Here is a 19625-nt window from a genome sequence, read left to right as displayed (position 1 = left end):
GTTATTACATATAGTGTTCTATAAATATCAGGTAGGTCCAGGTAGTTGATAAAGTTGTTCAGATATTCCATGACTTTACTAAAAAAACTTATAGGGTGGGAGAGTCCAGTCTATTAGTTGTTGAGAAAGAAATATTAAGATCCTTGAGTATAATCAGAATTTTTCTGTTCGTCCTTGGAATTCTTCAATTTTTGCTTTGTGTATTTGGAAACTATTATTATTGTTATTTGCACACCCATTTATGCGTGCTTTGTACTCTTGCTAAACTGTTCTTCTTGTTATTATTAAATATCTTTATTTCTAGGAATGCTCTCTGTCTTGAAATTATTTTATTAGTCTTAAATCAACAAGGAGCAATATAAAGTGACAGTAGAGGTCACTTAAGTGTTGTCTGGCAAGTAATAGGCATTCAGTGAATACTTCTTGAATATTGACTTTCTCCAGCTTTAGTTTTTCTCAAGATTACCTTTAACTATTCATGGTCTTTCATGGTTCCATACATATTTTAAGATTATTTCTTTCTGTGAAAAAATGTCATTGGAAAATCGATAAGGATTGCATTGAATCCTAGATTAGATTACTTTTTGTAATACGGACATTTTCACAATATCAGTTCTTCCAATCCATGAGCGTGGGATATATTTCCATTTATTTGTGTCTTCTTTGATTTCTTTCATTAATGTCTTATGGTATTCAGTAGACAGGTCTTTTATCTCCTTGGTTAAATTTGTTCCTAGGTATTTTATTCTTTTTGATGTAATTGTAAATAGGATGGTTACCTTAATTTCTCTTTCTGATAGTTTATTATTAGTGTATAGAGACACAAAAGGTTTTTGTGTATTGATTTTGTATCCTACAACTTTATAAAATTCATTTATTAGTTGTAAAGTTTTTGGTATAGTCTTTAAGGTTCTCTGTATATGTTATGTCATCTGCAAATAGTGACAGGTTTACATCTTTCTGATTTGGATGGCTTTTATATCTTTCTCTTGTTCGATTGCTCTGGCTAGGACTTCCAATACTGTGCTGGAAAAGTGTTATTAATAATACATTCTTGTTTTGTACTGATCTTAGAGGAAACACTCCCATTTTTTTTGTCGCTGAATTGTTAACTGTGGGCTTGTCATATATGGCCTTTATTATGTTGAGGTATGTTCCATCTATGCCTGCTTAGTTGAGAGTTTTTATCATAAATGAATGTTTAATTTTGTCAAATGCTTTTTCTGCCTCTATTGAGATGATCATATGATTTTTATCCTTCATTTTGTTAGTGTGATGTGTTGACTAATTTTGCAAATGTTGACACATCCTTGCATCATTAGAATAAATCCCAATTGGGTATGATCCAGGGGTATGATCCTTTTAATGTATTGTTGAAATTAGTTTGCTAATATTTTCTTGAGTATTTTAATGTCTATATTCATCAGGGATATTGGCCTGTAATTATTTTTTCTTGTGGCATTTTTTGTTTCTGGTTTTATCATAAAATGAGTTTGGAAGAGTTCCCACTCTTCTTTTTTTTTTTTTTTTTTTTTTTTGAAGAGTTTGAGAAGAATTGCTGTTAATTCTTTAAATGTTTGGTAGAATTCACCAGTGAAACCATCTGGTCCTGGGCTTTTCTCTTTGGGGAGGGTTTTGATTACTGATTCAATCTCCTTCCCAATATTTTAGATTTTCTATTTCTTCATGATTTAAACTTGGTAGTTTGTATGTTTATAGAAATTTATCATTTTCTTCTGGATTGTCTAATTTTTTGGCATATAATTGTGCCCAGTATTTCTGTGGTATCAGTTGTAACATCTCTTTTATTTCTGATTTTATTTGAATCCTCTCTCCTTTCTTTCTTGGAGAGTCTAGCTATTGTTTGTCAATTTTGTTTATCTTTTCAAAAAAACCACTTTTAGTTTCGTTGATTTTTTTTTCTATTGTCTTTTTAGTTTCTGTTTCATTTATTTCTGCTCAAATCTTTGGTATCCTCCTTCTACTAACTTTGGACTTTATTTGTCCTTTCTCTAGTTCCTTGAGGTGTAAAGTTAGATTGTTTATTTGAGACTTTTCTTGTTTTTTAAGGTAGGCATTTATCGCTATGAACTTCCCTCTTAGATCTTGACATTTTAAAGAGAAATAAAGTAAACACTGAAGTAGTCCCCTGTGATTTTCTTTACGGGCCATCTGCTGAAACATTATATCTTGAGAAGAGCTGATGATATATATACTCCGCAGGTCAGTAGTAACTCACTAACTCATAGCCAGGGAAAACAACAGGATGGCTTGGGACCTCAAGAAGCTTTTATTTGAATCTTTAAAACCTAAGAAACTTTTCTTTTCTTTTCTTTCTGTTCAACTGGTTGTTAATCTTTTTAGCTTTGGAATAGCACTTTGCTGCTTAGACTAGAAGAGAGCTAGGATTCTTTGCTGCCAGGAAGTATTTCTTTCACATTCGTAGTTCTGTTATGTAAAGGTACATGTGTAATTTTGTTAAGGCACTTTGCTGGATTGTGTGTAGTAGTTGGGAGTGAGAATACTTTTTGGTATGTGGTTTTGCTGCATTTCCTGTGGGGATAGTAATATTTTCTTGCAACAGTGGATGTTTTCTCCTTTCTGCTTTCCTCTTTCCCCCCAAACATAACAGTCCTGATGAACAGAGCAGAGAAACAAGCATTGTGCACCAGCATTCTCACCAGCCTCACCAGATCCCAAACTTACTCAGCTAAGAGAGGTGCCAGTCATCTGTACCTATTCAGCCTTATCTCACAGCAAGGAGTGAGACAGAGAAAAAATTGGTTACACAAATAATTATTCCTCCGTAAACAAAGGTCTCATGCACATCATTCCTCCTTGATGTGTTTTGGGCTTTCCAGAATAACTATGGGACAATGTTGATCTGTTTACATGACTTGGACAGAACTTTTAGCACAATCTTTCAACTGCCAAAGTTGTTTTTCTCTAACAGACTTACTATTAGGATCAACTATCATTTTTCTGGCCCTAATGCACTGAGAAATTAAATTCCTCAAAGTTCAAATATGTCCGTTTTTCTGTTTCACATGAACTATCCAAGAAAAATGTAGACAGCTGTTTGATATAATTAAAAAAGCATTGAATGAAGGTCAGAGATTTCAAGTGATTCATTAACCTCTTAGAACCTCAGTTGAATTATTCATCTCCTAAACAAGTGTGATGATAACTATCCTATTTCTCTTAGGGCAGTATAATGAGTGTGAATGTTGTTTGTGAATCCATAATTTGCCATACAAACAGTTAAGTGTTATTTGGTGACATACACAGAGCCAGCACTCACTTCTCTATGGCTTCTGCATGGTCCTTGAAGTATAATACAGTCAGCCTTCATTTTTAGTTTTAGAACATTTTTAATGGATACATCAAAGGAATGCTGATGGGAGCAGGATATAATTGTTTGAAACCAAATCTCTGTATTTTTAACACCAATTTTATGTATTTTTAACACCAACTTTATGTATTTTTAAGGTTAGTCACTATTCCTAAAAATCAACATTTTCTGAAGCCCACATGCTTTGTGATAGCTTACAGATATTCTCCGAATTCTAGGACCTTTGCTGTAGGCTACAGTTTTTGCCAAATTCAAACTACAACTATGTTATATACTTTGTGGGCTATAATAGTTGATATAGTAAGATAAAGTAGTGCATGCTAGTGAGATTTGAAAGCTCTATCAACATTATCATAGAAATAGAATACTGCTTTTATTTCCTAATGATAATCATGCCCCAATTTTTTTCACCATGTTTTATCTACCTTTATCATTCTAAATTCAACCTACCATTCTCTTTTCCTTCATAATTTAGGATGGTCTGTGGCCAGATTTTATCTTTAACTTTTTTCTTTTTCTTTCCCTTTTTTTTTAAGTATAATTTCCATTTTATTTTTTTCCAGAGGATAGCTTTTCTTCAGACTTAAAATCTCAGCTCCTTACATTGGCTCTGGCAGAGATGATAGGGCAGCACCTGCAGGTCTAAATCAGGATGGGGGTGTTTGGTCCTTCCAGTCCAGGCTTCACGAATATCATTCCTGACTACCTTGCTGTGAATGGCAGTAATGTAATTCCTGCAGTAATGTAATTCCTGCAGTAATGTAATTTCACTTACAGCTTGAGAAGCATGAAGGTGTCAAAGACCCTTGCTTCAGAAATGTCCTGATGGCTTCATCCTCTACTGTATTTCAAACAATGAACGTCTTAATGGCCTACTCCTTGGGTACACATCAGGCACAGTTGGTGCAATGAATAAGCTGCACACGGGTGGCAGCACTTTTCTTCATGATAATTGTTCCTTCTTTTCTTGGCCATACTGGAAGCAAGCACCCAAGAGCTCCACTTTTTCTTAAAAAAAAAAAAATTTCTGCTGTAGAGATATTATTATTAAGTGTTGGGATTCCTTCAAGATGGCTTCCTGTGCCCTCCTAATAGCCCACTAGGACATTTAGGCCCCCAGGAGCCACAAAACACTGGTACTCCAGATGAATTTACATATCTTATTCCCACCTAGGATTTCTCTGATAACTGGTCAGAAATAACTGATAACTGGCCTAGAAATACCTCAAACCCCCTTTCACTACTTTTTTTTCTTAAGCCTAGACAGAGTCTTCCAGAACTGGATTACCATCAAGATAGAGTCATACCCAGTTCCATTTTCCCCTTCCACAGGCAGGAAAGGAGTAGGCCTCACTGTAGCTCTTAGATTTATATATACTCTCTTCTTTCTACCTGTCAGAATGCGCACATACTGCATAAATGACTATGTGAGGACTTCCTTTGTGTGAAACCTAGGTGTCTTGATGCATATCTGAGTTTTTACATGAGGAAGGCAGATTGAGAAGAGGAGGATTTGTAGTCAACACTAACCACTTAGCTTGGAAAATAGAAAAGAAAAAGAATTACCCATAATTCCACCACCCTGATGCAATCTCAGTGAATATTTTGTTGTCTCACAGTCCACTGTTACTGTCTTTCTGATATGCGCTCTTGTCATAGTTGTGATACATGCACATTAGTGCACTTACAAGCTTCTACTTTCTTAAAAATGTAATATTACCTCCCACCTATAAAACTGACAAAATATATTTTCTTTTGTGTCCTTTATAAGTCCATTGTATTCTTTTTATGGCCTTTTAGCTTGGTGGTAAATAGCATGTTTTGTCTTTAGACCTAATTTAAATGTCCCTTGGTAGCTGTGTAATTTCCCACAAATCACTTTACCCTCTTCTCTCAGTGTCAGGTCCCTCATTCGTTAAATGGCAATAATAAAACTGCAGCAAAGGCTATTGTGCAGATTAAATATAATCAGGTATTTAGTGCACTTAGCCCTTTGCCTGGCATATAGGAGGTGCTCAATAAATGATAGTAGCAATGACATTTATAGTGGTTGTGATACAACCCTAGAATATTTGCGAGACCCACTGATGCTACTGTTTATTTTATAGATTTCTTCTCTCTCCTAACACTACTTTAATTGCACAAGTAACCCACAATCCTAATAATTAATTTTTCCTGCAGCAAAAGAAATTAATCTTTCGTGAATCTCTAATTGAATTGTTCAAGTTCACAGGTACTGCCTGAGCAACAACATAGGTACCTCTCCAGGGCCTCCAGGCATGGGAGTTAGCCACACATGTTGTCAGACCTAATTACCTTTCAGAAGCACCCCGTGGTGGCACATGACTTTTTCTTCTGGAGTTTTCTGACCTGAGGGTGATTTTCAGGCAATAGTAAGAAGCAGAAGCCACCATCTCTACACTATGGTTCTAAAGTAATTCTGTACAGGCTTGCTGATTACATGAGCGCAGTGGAGGCGGAGACCTCTTAGACTACATGAGAAAGTTGTAAATAATTTGAGGGGGAGACCTTTCTCTTAAGTATTCTTAAGACATCATTTATACACGTACATCCTACATTTTTGTAGTTTCTGCTGAATAATGTAAGGTGACATTGCCCTGTGACTCACATGATTTATCTCTCAGACTCAAAATTACAGTGTTTTAAATGTCTCTGGAACATGTGCTCCCAGATTCATTGGTCCTTATCTTAATGATTATGAGCCTTTGACTAATGAGGAAAAGCTATCTTTTTCCTCTTTGCGATGTAATTTGTGATTGAGACATTCTTCCTGGACAATAAAAATATCCTTGCGCTTTAGGGGCACCTGGGTGGCTCAGTTAAGCAGTCAACTCTTGATTTCGGCTCAGGTTATGATCCCAAGGGTCCTGGGGTCAAGCCTCATGTGGGGCTCCCCGTTCAGCAGGGAATCTGCTTGAGGATTCCCTCTCCCTCGACCCCTCCCCCCACTAGCTTGCACACACGTGCGCTCTCTCTCTCTCAAATAAATAAATAAATCTTTAAAATATCCTTCCACTTTGTGCAAAATAAAATTCTTCACACCTTACTTGATTTTCACAGTCATCTGAAAATGTGGGGGCCCTGCAGAATTCAATACATATTTATTGAATGAAAAAGCTGGTGAGTTTTTACCCTAATGGAAAGTTAACATTTTTTTTTCAAGTAGGCTCCACGCCCAATGTGGGACTTGAACTCACCACCCCAAGATCAAGAGTTACATGCTGTACTGACTGAGCTAGCCAGGCACCCCATAAAGTTGCATGTATTTTATTTAAGGTTTTATGCATTAGTAGTAGATATTTTTAATCTTTTAATTTCCTCTGTACCTTAACAAGTTATTTATCCTATAATTTGACACCATTCATGTGTATCAGTTTCCCAAACTGATCTTAGCTCCAGTCAATATCTAGTGCATCTTCTAGAATATATCATTCAGTTCACCCCCCACACCTACCAGTTAATATATGATAGGACCCCCTTTTAATAGTTTTGGAAGACAGGCCTAGCAGTTGCCTATTATATCATATTTTTATTTTATAGAGTTATGTTTTGGAGGATATGATTTGAATCACATTTTATCTGAACTATTAAACAACAATCTTGTTACAATAGGGTTCTACAGTATTCCTTTCATTAACTTGTCCTCAGCTTCTCACTAATTTGTTATTTTCTATACATTCTCTCTGTCTTTAAGATTACTATCTGTTTTGGGTTAAAGGAATATTTTCTTGGATACAAAAATGCATCATCAAACCAAAACAAAAGAGTTATTCTCCATTGATGTGTCTTCCTCCTCCTTCCTGATCCGAGGATGACGAGGCTAAAGTTTCCAGCTGGATCTGGCAGTCAGCATTTCTGGGATAAATTAAATGAGCACACTTGATTGAGGTGTAGCTGGACTGTATCACTGTCTTCCTATTATCCTGGGAGATCAAAGCAGAGCACAAAATGGGGCTTAGTCTTTAAAATATTTGAAACAGATGGCTGGTTCTTTTTGGTGAAAATTCAGGTTTTAAGGCAGACCACTTGTTAGGAAGACTTCATTTCTTCTCATTGAAAGAATAGTCAACAATGAACACTGAACATATACCACTCTTTCTTCCTCAGTTTCAAGACTAGAATCACAAACTTTTTGCGTGAGGATGGATTTGGCCTAGAAAGCGCTTGGACTATCTGGGTTCCTTTTTATGTAAATATAAAATAAGTTATTCAAATTTTGCTTTTGACATTTTGGGTATTAAATGAAAACATCTTAAACGTTTAAATTTTCATAGTCATTTTGTTGATGGGTCACTATTTAAAATCTAGCATTCATGTGGTTGTATCTTCCAGAAATTGAACCAGGATGTTTATCCCTCACTTCATGTTTTAACAAACTGAAAAGCCCATTCACAATTCTTTATCATTGACATCTGGGTCCTAAGTTCACATAAAATAATTCCATAAGTGTGGTTTGAGATTTTTATTGTTTGGTTTAAAACGGACTGAAATGAGAAAATTAACTCAAGAAATATTTATTGGGAGACTACTCCCAATCCATATACTGCACTAGGTATATGGATTAAAATATATGTTTCAACACTGTAAAACAACTAGTAAAGCATGTATTCTCCAACAGTGACAATTATACAAGGCACAATAGGAGAACCCAGGCCTCCACAAGAGACTCAAGGTCTCACAGAGAAGGTGATGCTTGAGCTGCCTCTTAAAGGAGCTGTTGGCATTTGCCAGGCACGTGTAATTTTAGACAAGGACATAGACGCATAAACAGTATAACATATTTGGTGTACTCTTAGTAGTTTATGAGGGATAGTGCTTAGGATGTATATTAATTATTTGTATATAACCTATTACCCCCAAACTTGGCAGCATAAAAAAAAATAATAAGCCTTTGTTATCTCAGTGGTGGTGTCTGTGGGTCAGGAATTCAGGAACCACTTAGCTGGTTAGAGTCTGTTATGGGGTTACAGTCAAGATGTCAGTTGGGACTGCAGTTATCCAAAAACTTGGCTGGGAATGGAGCATCCAGTTTCAAGATGGCTCATGCACAGTTCATGCTGGTTGTTGGTTAAGAACCTTCAGTTCTTCGCCATATGGATCTCTCCACAAGGTGGCCAACTTCACCCAAAATAAATGATTCAGGAGAAGAGAACAAGGATGAAGCCACAAGTGCCTTCTGTGACCTAGAATCAAAAGTTAGATACCATCACTCTTACCATATTCTGTTCCTTAGCAGCACATCACTAAGACCATCCCACATTTAATGGTGCAGAGTATCTTGGGCTCTACTTTTTGAAGAGAGGCATGCCTTAGAATTCATGAACTTATTTAAAAAAAAACACCACAGAGTGTCAGGGTAGGGGGATGACAGACCATGAGGGTGATGCAGTCAACAGGTCGATCATGAAGACCTTAGTGTGCCACTGCAGTCTGTACAGGATGGACAACAAGGGGAGAACACTGGAAACAAGAAGGTCAGTTAAGATTCACTTCTTATTTTGTCCTGGAGAGCAATGCTGAAGGCCTTAATGGATGCAATGGTGGAAGAGTTAGTAAAGTGGGAATGTGTTCATTATCAAGAAACATTGGTTCTTCTAAGAAATGTCCCAAGTTGTTTCCAATCTTCCTTGGTTTAGAAAATCGAGAACACAGTCTGAAAGCCCAGTTACAGTTCAGAAAGTTAACGTGTCCACAGGAACTATTCAGATAAAAAGCAGTGAATAAAGCCTGCATGAGATATAATTGTTCAAGATGAGAAGCATCAAGCTGTGATGCGCGGCCACCTGCTGAGCAACATAGCTCCTAACCATATTTACAGGTCAGGTTACCTCTCCAGGCCTTGAACTTTTCATTTAGAAAGTAGGGCAAGGAGAAGGGAAGTAGATGACCTACATGATCTCTAAGATTCCTCTCATCTCTTATGTTTTGTACTCAAAATGAGTACAGGATACTGTTTTGATCCAATTAGTGTTTAATTTTTGACCTTGAGAATGTTTGACTCAATAAAAATATTTGACCTATTCACAAACATTTATTTTTTTTTGAGAGAGAGAGAGAATGAGAGATAGAGAGCACGAGAGGGAAGAGGGTCAGAGGGAGAAGCAGACTCCCTGCTGAGCAGGGAGCCCAATGTGGGACTCGATCCCGGGACTCCAGGATCATGACCTGAGCTGAAGGCAGTCGCTTAACCAACTGAGCCACCCAGGCGCCCTTCACAAACATTTAAATCAGGATAGACCAGTGTCAGGGAATTTTCACTGAATATTTGCCATAGCTGAATCTAAGTTAATTAGTTTAATTTATTTAACTTATTAAACTCTATTTAATTTCTTTTTTTCTTTGTTTAAAGATTATTTGAGAGAGAGCGTGTGTGTGTGTGTGTGTGTGTGTGTGTGTGTGTGTGTGAGCAGGGGAAGGGGCAGAGGGAGAGGGAAAGAGAGAATCTCAAGCAGACTCCCCGCTGAGCATGAAGCCCGATGCAAGGCTCCATCCCAGGACCCCGAGACCACGACCTGAGCCAGAATCAAGAGCTGGCCTCTTTTTTTATTTTTTAAGATTTTATTTATTTATTTGACAGAGAGAGACACAAAGAGAGAGGGAGCATAAGCAGGGGGAGTGGGAGAGGGAGAAGCAGGCTCTCCGCTGAGCAGGGAGCCGGACGTGGGGCTCGATCCCAGGACACTGGGATCGTGACCCGAGCCAAAGGCAGACACCTAATGACTGAGCCACCCAGGCGCCCCCAAAAGCTGGCCTCTTAACCAACTGAGCCACCATACATATAATTGAAAATATCCAACTTTTTCAATATTCTTATTTTACTGAATCATTTTAGTATCAGTTTTTTTCCATATTTAAATTATATTATGATTGGAGCACCTGGGTGGCTCAGATGGTTAAGCGTCTGCCTTTGGCTCAGGTCATGATCTCCAGGTCCTGGGATCGAGCGCCACGTCAGGCTCCCAGTTCAGCGGACAGTCTGCTTCTCCCTTTCCCTCTGCCTTTCCCCTCGCTTGTGCTCTTTCTGTCTCTCTCTCTTTCAAATGAATAAATAAAATCTTTAAAAATGAATATATAAATTGTATAATGATTTTGTCATTCAGAGCTTTGCCCATATCAAATTTTACTAATTAAAACTTTCTGCAACTGTGAATTTTCTTTCTTTGCCTGTTGCCAAATTCAGTTGTCTATTTTGCCAGTGTTTTGTTTTGATATTACTGTTGATGCAAATAATATTCATTGTGAATTGATTTTTCTATCATTTTATTCTTTTCATCATGATAAGTGTATATTCTCCTTATTCCTCGTCCTCTGTTTCCCCCATCGCCCCACCCACCTCCCCTCTGGTGACCATCAGTGTGTTCTCTGTAGGTAAGAGTCTGGTTTTTGGTTTGTCTTCTGACAGGAGTGAGGTGATACCTCGTAGTCATGAATTGAATCTTTTAATGGTAATTATTATTTATTTCTTAACTACTCTGTGAGAAAATTTTAAGAATTTCCTAATATTACGGTTACCCCATTGTCTGGAATTGATCCATCATAGGGATTGGCAAAATTTTTTGTAAATTTTTGTAGACATCATAGAGTAAATATTTTGTACTTTATGAACCCTGTGCTCTGTCACCACTATTCAGCTCTGCTGCTGCAGTATGAAAACAACCATAGGCAATGTGTAAATAGCAAGCATGACTGTGACCTAATATAACTTTATTTAGGTGCTAAAATTTGATTTTTGTATACTTTCTACATGTCACCACATGTTCTCGTTTTCTCTTTTTCAACCATTTGAAAATGTAAAAACCATTCTTAGATGATGGATTATAGAAAAACAGGCAGTGGTGTTAAATTTGGTCCACGGAGTATAATTTACCAATCTCTGGTCTGTTGCTTATCCAGTTCTTCTTTGTTGTTCTCATCACTTCCCCTGCTGTTATCTTGCCGTCCACAGTTGCTGGTGAAGCTAAGCACAGATGATAGGGTTAAAATGTCCTCAGGGTCAGAATGTCAGCTAAAGTTATCAAGAATAACTTGTATTTTACATGGACTCAAATGCATTTTATTGATGATGAAACAGATTCTTGAAAATAATAATTGTTAATAATTACTGAAAGAGCTTACTATGTGGTAGACACCTGGGTTTTTAAAACCCCATAAAATTTACTATCCCCAAAGTAACTTGTCCTAGGTCTCATAGCAAGAATGTTGAAGAGCCTGGAGTTAAACCAGTCTCCAGAGCCCATGCTCTTAACTACTGCACAGTATTGCTCTATAGTTCTTCACTTCCTCACAGAGTTATCAATAGAGTGCAAACATTTTATAGCAGATAATGTAAGCGATACAAATCTGTCTCCAGTGAGGGCAGCCTCTGGGTAAAAAAGCCTTTCTTCACTAGTCTTTGAAACTGGATGCCCCATAATTAACATGATTACCAGCCAAGGGCCTACATGCTCTGGCTACAGTATTTGAGTGAGTCATGTTTATGGCCACAGCCAGCCACATTGCCTTCCCTGGCACGGAAGAATGGAGGCTACTGTGTCTGCTCAGAATGTAGTGCTATAAGGCGTGAGATGCCACAGCAGCTTTTGCCAGAGAAATATTCAAGTCGATAAGATTCTTACTAAAATCATAAGATACAGAGGGCCACCTACATTACTTTAATTCCATACCTAACTAGCAAAAAATTTCAGAAGTAACTAATATGAGGGTAGAAAAGGCAAGTAGCCAGGCAAACAACTGTGCTTTCCTATAAGGTACAAGTTGTAATTGCTTCCAAGAGACACTGCGATGCAGGAGTTCCAGATCAGAGGAGCCTGGCCCCTGCCGATCAAACCATATAGTGCCTGGGGTTGAGGGGTGTTAAGTAACACGTGAACCTGATACTTTATTCTCGTGCACAGAAAAATATGATTGTTTAGATGAGCATGTTAATGAAATCAGGGAAAGCTGAAAATATCCCAGTACGTAGAATGTACGGCATTGAACTCACAAGATAGTCTGAGACACAAATGTCAGCCTTAGGATGGCTTTGCAGTATTCTTTGAAATGGTACATCTGGGAAACGATGTGTGGATGGTTTATTAGGTAGACAGATACAGAAGTACACCAAACCAAATGAGACCTTATAGTTCAGATGAAGATGGCAGAGACTTTGCTTCCTGTGGATGATCTAGGGCTTTCGATTTCTGGCCAGCAGTAACATCTCAAATATAAGATTATAGCTGCTGAGGCCTACAAAGCAACAGAGTATGAAGAATCCCCCAAATTGTATTTGAACAGATTGCTTAAAGCATGGAGAGGGTTGTTCCTCCTGTTAGTTGCTGTGAAAGTCTGTGACACTGAAAGTATACTCCCTGGAAAGAGACCAAGGAAGAGCACTTAATGACATGAACAGATTGACACGGTGACACAAAGGTGTATTCTGCATTCTCTTGTCCCTTTTCCTCTTTGCTTGATCTTTAGAGTTGGAGTTTCTACTTCACTCTTTCGTTCTGTTTCCTATTTTCTAAACACCCATAATGTGTTACGTATTCTGATTATATTAGGAACGTGGTCTCTGTCCTTCGTATTTCCTCACTGAAACTGTTACAGAATTTGGATGTAGGTCCATATGTATGGTAGCTTTTTCATGAGGACTAAAAGCTGGGGCTGGAGCCTGGGAGATAAAGCAAATATGAAGATTCTGCACAAACATAACTTTTTCCCCCACTATCAAGTCCCTTTACATCTCTACCAGGAGCCTTCCTACTCTGTTGTATCACGTTGCTTCACCTGCTTCAGTCTAGATGTGCTCCCATTTCTGGGTCCTCGGAGCTTTCTCCCTTGGTCTGCTGGCACTGCCTTTTTTTACTTGGTAGTACTCTGCTGTTTTTCTCTCAGGATCTGTCAGCTCGGTCAGAGTCCTTGTGTTGCTTTCTGACCACTCTGTTCCTCACATTCCACTGGGACTGTTGCGCTCTGCCATCAGACTTCAGAGTTGATCTTCAGTTGGCACTTAATGAGCCCTGTATTGGATCAGAGAGAATCAGGGCACAGGGATCCTTCTTCCAAAAATTGGGTCATATATATATACACACAGAAAAGCTTGTCTTGCCCCACATTACTTAATCCTGAAATCCCCTGGCTGTTAACTTACAACATGGAACATCAGTCACAACTTGTAGAATTTCTGGTATTTCTATGCTGAGCCTATTTTGTCATAGTAACACTTTTATCCTCCAATAATAATAAGGCTTTGCTAAAGCATCAACTACTAGTAATAATGAAATGGTGATATCTGTCAGAGTTTGTGTTTTGCTAAGAAATTTTCACTTTCAGAGAGGGGGGAGGGGGAGATTAATTCAATGACTATATGGGACGTTTATTCTCAGATAAAGAAAATGGGTAGAGAAAACCATCTTCCTAATTTTTGTTTTTCCCAAATCTTTTTTTTTTCTCCACCCAAAGCCTGGATTACTCCCAAGGTAAAAGGAGTAATGTCTGGAAATCGTTAATCCGTGGGATTTGTTCATGGTGTATAAAATTTTCAGAAAGAATTTGCTTTTTAAATATGATTTCCTGATTGACTATGGCAGACATAAATCCAGGAAGGACAGCTCTGTCGGAGCAGCCAAGATCCCTCCCGCATTTTTTGGTGTGTATGTGTGGAGTAGAAATAAAGATTCTCCGTGCGGGTAGGTCAGGAGGAGAGAGAGGCAAAGGGGAAAGGGGAGAACAGTGATGCTCCTGGGGTGAAAGTAGGGGCCGCACACCCTGACCTCTCCTGGAATTCACTGTGAGCTCACTAGGATCCTAGCTTTATTTCAGTTTATAGTAATGAGAGAGAGAAGTTAAGGAGTCACCTTTTGTGCCTCCTCTCTGGTACTGTTTTCAGTTCTTGAAGTTCGGAAACATACCCATCCTCTCAGTTGGCAGAGTTCGAAGCTGTGCTCAAGCTGAAAATAATGGCTAAGGGCCATCTTACTCCGATCTTTCCTTCCATTTTGCTCTTGTCACCCTCCTGCCACTACAAGCACATACATGTGCCTTCTCATACACACCAGATCGCGTGGCCCTAACCTGTTTGTTTCCTGGTTATTTCTGACTTTAAGAGATCAAATTCCTGTACGTAATTAGTCTTTCTTTAAAAAGCACAGATACCCATTTCTGATATTTATACACAGCTGCAGATACATTTATATTTTCCCCTGCATTTCAAGTGATAAGTAGACTCTCCTTCTCTCCCACCTGTACCCTCCTAGGCCATGTTTAATGAGGAGCCATGTCTACTAAAGGCTTCAGACACAGAACGAGCCCCTCAGTGGCCACAGCCTGTCTGTGAGCATTCTGCAGTGAACTTCTAAATACCTCCATTCTCCTCTTGTGTTTGATTTGACACTAGAGTTGAAATAATAACTTGACTAATGGCAAACTATCCCATTCTACTCCTCCCAACTCTTTTAGGTTTACACACACACACACACACACACACACACCTTTAACCTGAACTTGAAATAAGCTAATCACAGAACAGTCTCCTCCAGAGACTGGCCTCTGTTTGGGAGCCCTTATAGAGATAAGCTATCCAATCTCATAGTTACTAGATAATCATACTTGGCTCTTTTTTTCTCTGTATTCCTGTAGACTGTGAGAAGGAGTCAGTGGATATGTTCCCTGTAATGTAGATTCACATCCTTTGTTATGTCCTTCCTTGTTTATTGCCATATGTCAAGGTCGGAAGGTTCCTTTTGTTTAACCTGGGCACCTCCACTTGGCCTTCTCTTCCACTTCCGGTGCAATGGTACATTGCATTAGAAAGAGAAGAAAATGAGATGTTGTGATAGGTTGTTATTGTGGTTTGCCCGGCAGGCAACAAGCGTGTTGCAATTTGTCAGATCCATCTATCTAGCAGACAAGTAATAATTCCAAGAAGTGTTGTTGTGCTTGACTGCAGCAAACAATTATAGCAGGGGTACCTTAGGCACCAGCCCTCAAAGGATCAGAATGGAGTGTGAGTTACAATTCCAGCACTCAGGGATATGCACAGGCATGCGAGGAGTTGAAGCCGCCATTTTTGCCTGTGGCCAACTGTCTAGTTTTTTTCCTTTTAAATGCAGCATCAGCATTCGTTTGGCTTGCCTGCTCAAAGAATGTGAGCCTCTCTTCTCCCTCTTCTGCCTCATTTTTCTCCCCCATACCTAGAATTTTTTCCACATAATTTCTCATTCATGAGTGTATAGCTGTGGAGCTTTACTATAGAACGGGGAAGTCGTTCATCTGTTTTATCGTGTGCACACTTTTAGGTGCACACACACAAATATTTAAACTCTACATTGTTCACTAAAATCCAGTAAATGATTTATTGTGAAGAGGCAAGCCGCAGCCAAGAACTGAATCGAAGATGCTTTCCCATCTTTATTAGCTCTTAAGAGCAAGGAAGAATTTTGGAACACACACCTGCTCTTAGCATTTCTTAATCTAGCAGAGTGGATGGCTTTTTTTTTTTTTTAAGATCTTATTTATTTATTTGAGCCAGGGTAGGGGGGTTGGGGAGGGAGAAGCAGGCTCCCCGCTGAGCAGGGAGCCTGATGTGGGGCTCCATCCCAGGACCCTGGGATCATGACCTGAGCCAAAGGCAGACGTTTATCTGACTAAGCCATCCAGGCTTCCCGAGTGGATGGCTTTATTAATTCTAGTTATCTTACTCTCTCATCTGACCAGATCTTCTGGGAGCCTACTATGTGTCCTCTTGATTGGTTAGCTTATGTAGTAGTTTCTGTGCCTCATAATTGTATTCTCTCCTCTTAATGTCCATTTATCTGCACTTCTTCATCTGCACATATTTGTCTGCCCCCTTATTGGTAAATGACCTTATTTTCATGTATCTTACAAGTTTCCAAATATTAAAGTAGGTACTTGAAATACCTACAGCCTTAACATCCTCCATGAGCGTATAAATAAAGGGGCTCAGCAGATTTCCTTCCCTCACTAGTGGGCAGGCCCCCAACACTCTGCTATATTTGAGTAGCATTTATTATACTGCATAAAATAGGATAGGTTTTAACAAAATGGAGAATAAATAGGCAAAATATAGTTAGCAGCTCTGTAGTTCAGATTTCAGGATTCATTTTATTCTGTACCCTGTTTCCTATCTCCTTATGACTTTGAGTACAGAATTTTTTCTCTCCGTCTGGATCAACAAGTAGGGGATGATTTGTTTTGTCTTGCTGAAGTGGTAATCTATGCTTAAAGAAAAATGACAACAGACTTCTGAGCTGTAAGACTAAGAGGAAATGATCACATGTTATTTTAAAAAATTATTCCCACTTTAGTTTGTACTTCAAAACCCATAGCCTTTTTCAGTTTTCATAGACACATTTAAACTTTAACAAACCATAAAGCCCTTTAAATCTGAAGCCCTTGAAGAGAGTTTTTACTTTAAGAACCAGATATCTCTATTTGTGGTAAGATTTCTGATTAACATTTATTCATCTCAGTGATCCAGTGGTCCCTGGACCTGAACTGCTAGTGATAACCAAGTATTTACTATTCCTCTCCTTTACCCAGTGTTAAAGAAAAAAAAAATTATCCGTTCACTTTTTAAAACAGCAAGACAGACTTCATTCAGGACCATTATGATAGGTATAGGGACCACTGCAATGGAGTTTTTCAGTGGGGAGAAAGATTGTGCTTAACAATCTTTGAATTGAATACAACAACAAGGAAAAGTGGAAATTTAGAGCCAAGGAGCAGGGTGGCGGTCAGTGGATGGAGGCTTACTAAGAGGAGAGACATCAGGGAGAAGGACACATCCTGGCTAAGCCCTTCTAACAGGAGCCTTGCTGAAGGCAGGCCAGAGTGATCAGACATCATCTGGAGAATGGTGGAGGATGAGGAACCTGACCAGATGTTGAGGGTGATCAAATATCAAGGATGGGAGATTCTTGATAAACCAATTTAGCAGAATTCTTGCTAGAGCTGGACAATGTAGAGATGAACACAGAAGCTCCAAATTTAGGGCCCAGTTGAGAAGAGAGTTCAGGGGAGCCTAACTAAAGTTAGGTTAAAGAGAGAATCTTTGTCACCAGTGTATAGATAAGGTCATGAGAATGTTAATAGAGCCAGTTCAAATTTTTTATTAACTGTCATAATAATAGCAGGTCATCCATAAGGGAGGGTGAGAAAGGGATTCTGCTTGCTAGAGAACTCATATTTGAGGTACTTAGTAAATATTTATAACACAAGTAATATTCTGAATTATTTTGCTTTTGTCATGATTTTTATTTTTGGTTTGGAAGGTAAGTGTAGGACAGTCACATTCTATAAAATATGGGGAGTCAAATAGATATACATGAAAAATAGTAATGAAGTGAGGGTCAGGATTTGGAGCCCTTAAGTTTCTTGCCTTTAACTTTAGGTTATCTGTTAATTTTTCCTGAAATTTTGGAAGTTTATTGACTTTACCCCTAAAAGGAAGGCAGCTATGCTATTATAGAATTGTTTTTCAGTGACTAGTCCTCTAAGCAGAAACTAAGTCTAAAGCTATTAAAATTTTCCAGATTCTCAATGCTAACAATAAGGTTTGGTTTTTGATGGCGGTTATATAGGTATATCTTACAAACTGTTCTGAAGTTTTGACTTTTTTATAAGTTATTATCAGGGTGCAGACATGCTAGGCATATTTTTGTCCAAAGTATCTCTTGCCAGAGAAATATGAAATGAAGGCCTTCTCAAATATATGTATTTTTTTCTATTTCGTAGGGTTAAAAATGGGTAAGGACTGTAACACCAAAAATATTTAGAGAGTCCATTAACTGTCCTTCTCTTTGGGCTTCAAATGAGAAGGCTAATTAAGAGGTTGGATCTCAGGGGTGCCTGGGTAGCTCAGTCGGTTAAGCATCCGACTCTTGATTTTGGCTCAGGTCATAAGACAGGCTCCACGCCTAGCGTGGAACCTGCTTAAGATTCTCTCTGTCCCGGGGCGCCTGGGTGGCTCAGATGGTTAAGCGTCTGCCTTCAGCTCAGGTCATGATCCCGGGGTCCTGGGATCGAGCCCTGCATCGGCTCCCTGCTCGGCGGGAAGCCTGTTTCTCCCCCTCTCACTCCTCCTGCTTGTGTTCCCTCTCTCACTGTGTCTCTCTCTGTCAAATAAATAAAATCTTTAAAACAAACAAACAAACAAAAAGATTCTCTCTGTCCCTTTCCTTCTGCCCCTCCCCTCCTCTCTAAAAAAAAAAAAAGGTTGAATCTCAGAGACCATTAAGAATAAAAAACTTGAATTTTATGACCTTATGTATGAAGACTAAATTAAGCTAAGCTTCACATCAAGGCAAAGAGGTTTATTTAGCAATTTAAGTGTTTGCCTGAAGTAAACTTCAAAAGTAAACATAAAGGGCACCTGGGTGGCTCAGTTGGTTAAGCGACTGCCTTCGGCTCAGGTCATGATCCTGGAGTCCCGGGATCGAGTCCCGCATCGGGGTCCCTGCTCGGCGGGGAGTCTGCTTCTCCCTCTGACCCAACCCCCTCTCATGTTCTCTCTCTCTCTCTCTCATTCTCTCTCTCAAATAAATAAAATCTTTAAAAAAAAGTAAACAAAGATAAATCATGAATTTATGCATTTTAATTCTTATATACACTCAACACATTCATTCCACTATTTCATGATTTTTTTTAAATGTAGACCAGAACCACACCTTATTCTTAATATTCTCATCAGCTAAAACCAGACATGGCATGGCACAGAGACATTCACTAAATGTTTGTTAAGTGAATTAGATAACTTTAGTTTTCAATATATGTCATTTGATAAGCAGTATATCTAATCAATGTAGGCAAAGTATTATGAGGGTTACTATATTTTTCAAATAACTCTATTCTTTCACCAAATAGCTGTATTTAAGTGAGAACATAACACAACGCTCTAAACCTTTGTGAAGAGACTTAACACCATCCTTCATCTTTCTGATCCTTGGGTATGTTATTGGTCAAGAAGATAAACTTAGTTATTGAGGAGGAAAAAGACTTTGAGACTAGATTGATATATTTTATTTTCTTGTTTCCTTTTTTACTTTTCGGAGTTAGCTCTCCGCTGGGGCCTCTGGACAAGAATGCAATTAAGAGTAATGTCTCTGGGAAGTTAATATGTTGTTCTGGGACTTTTTTGATGTACCTACATGACAGAAGTATAATGGTAACCCAATAAGAAATCAGAACTACCACTAGCATTGATGCGATTACATACGGACAGTTGAACCTGCCTCTGAAGGCTTCAGCAGCAGAG

At 38.6% G+C, this 19625-nt stretch overlaps 1 protein-coding gene and 1 pseudogene across 3 annotated transcripts in view; one reads left to right on the top strand and one right to left on the bottom strand.

Moving 5' to 3' along the window:
* The window catches only part of ERC1 (ELKS/RAB6-interacting/CAST family member 1), a 563373-nt gene that overhangs the window by 496621 nt on the left and 47127 nt on the right, over window positions 1–19625 (top strand). The gene's annotated exons all lie outside the window — the stretch shown is intronic.
* Window positions 3952–4327, bottom strand: LOC148163679 (small ribosomal subunit protein eS26 pseudogene; annotated as a pseudogene).

Source organism: Eumetopias jubatus, unplaced genomic scaffold (genome assembly GCF_037043125.1).
Source record: "Eumetopias jubatus isolate StellerSeaLion01/CBP00866 unplaced genomic scaffold, mEumJub1_p1.0 scaffold_8, whole genome shotgun sequence".
In the NCBI taxonomy this organism is placed as follows: Eukaryota; Metazoa; Chordata; class Mammalia; order Carnivora; family Otariidae; genus Eumetopias; species Eumetopias jubatus.
The sequence above is the reverse complement of the archived record's forward strand: the minus strand, read 5'-3'. Positions and strand labels throughout refer to the sequence as shown.